This window comes from Pholis gunnellus (assembly GCF_910591455.1).
Source record: "Pholis gunnellus genome assembly, chromosome: 7".
Classification (NCBI taxonomy): Eukaryota; Metazoa; Chordata; class Actinopteri; order Perciformes; family Pholidae; genus Pholis; species Pholis gunnellus.
The window spans coordinates 6081713-6083045 of NC_136533.1; positions in this window are offsets into that span (position 1 = coordinate 6081713).

The following is a 1333-nucleotide window of genomic DNA, read 5'->3' on the forward strand; positions in this document are numbered from 1 at the left end:
CAGAGCTGTGGAATTAATACATTTTGGACAAAAAAAAAAACCAAGACAAATGGAAAAGAAGACATTTTCTTTCCCCCTTACAAACCTGTGGATCCTGGTCTGTTAACATTGACTAATATGTTTTTTCCTGACTGAAGCACTAGAGAGGAAGGCAGTTCTTGACTTTCACAAGTGAGAGGGAATCCCCTGCTACAGGGCATTGGTGGTTTCTACAAGGCCTGTGGGGGCATCAATTGAAAGTCAAATTTGTCATGAGCAGTTCATACTCCTGTGGATTTATACTGGGAAAAATATATCGTAAAAGAAAAACACTTCAAACAGCCAGAATGCGAGGGGCAGATCATAGTTTGGCCATTGCTGTTTTGTGTCTGTATCTTTAATTTAGTGTTTGTTCTTTTTTTTATTGCCAAGGTTAGATGTCAAGTTATGAATGAGATTTATATGGGTTGATGAGCACATTTATACAAAGTTGATGCATTCGAACGACATCATCATTATACTATGTGCTACATATGGTCTGTTTTCTTTCCTAAAGTGATGATTGTTCTGTAAACCATCAAATGTACAGTATATCTGTGTCACAATACCGGATTAAAAAGAAAAGGCAATTAGCAGAAATACATAACATATTATGGCACAATTATAATATGGAGAATACAAAACTGTTGTATGACATACTATATAAAACTTAATTTGAATTTCACAACTACTAATTCATAGCCACCGTCTTGACCAAGAAAGTACAATGACGGGTAATCTAAAGCAGTTTACATTGGTCATTATGTGACGTGAAAAGCTAATAAAGCATTCTGCACCCTGTATATGATATCAGTGTCACTCATCCCTAATTTTTAGATGTAACCCAGACAGTGCACACACATGGTTTGAGGGCATGATACAGAAGGAAATGTGAGATGTTGGTGATATGATGGGGCTCCGTACTAACAATAGATGCAGCATCTATCCTACGGCTTTACCATCCAACAGAATGGTTGGCTTTAGTACCTTGATACTTCAGTATAAGCTTTTATCCCTGACTTTTAAAATTGCATTTCCATAACTATTATGTAATGGAATTATTTTGTGCTCAACATGATTGTGAGGAATAAAAGTTGTGGTGCTCACGTTTTTTGTATATAATGTGCTCCTCAAGCTGTAGAATAATTTATTTCATTGTTGGTTCTTTTTTCTTGATTGTTTTATGAAATCAAAGATTTATTTATGCCGATGCTCCCCTCGTCAAGGCCATGGAAAAACTACTTTCCAGGATAATTTCCAGGTCCGCTATTCCCCGGAAATGTGCAATGTTTGTCAGGTGAAAAAGAACTGTGCA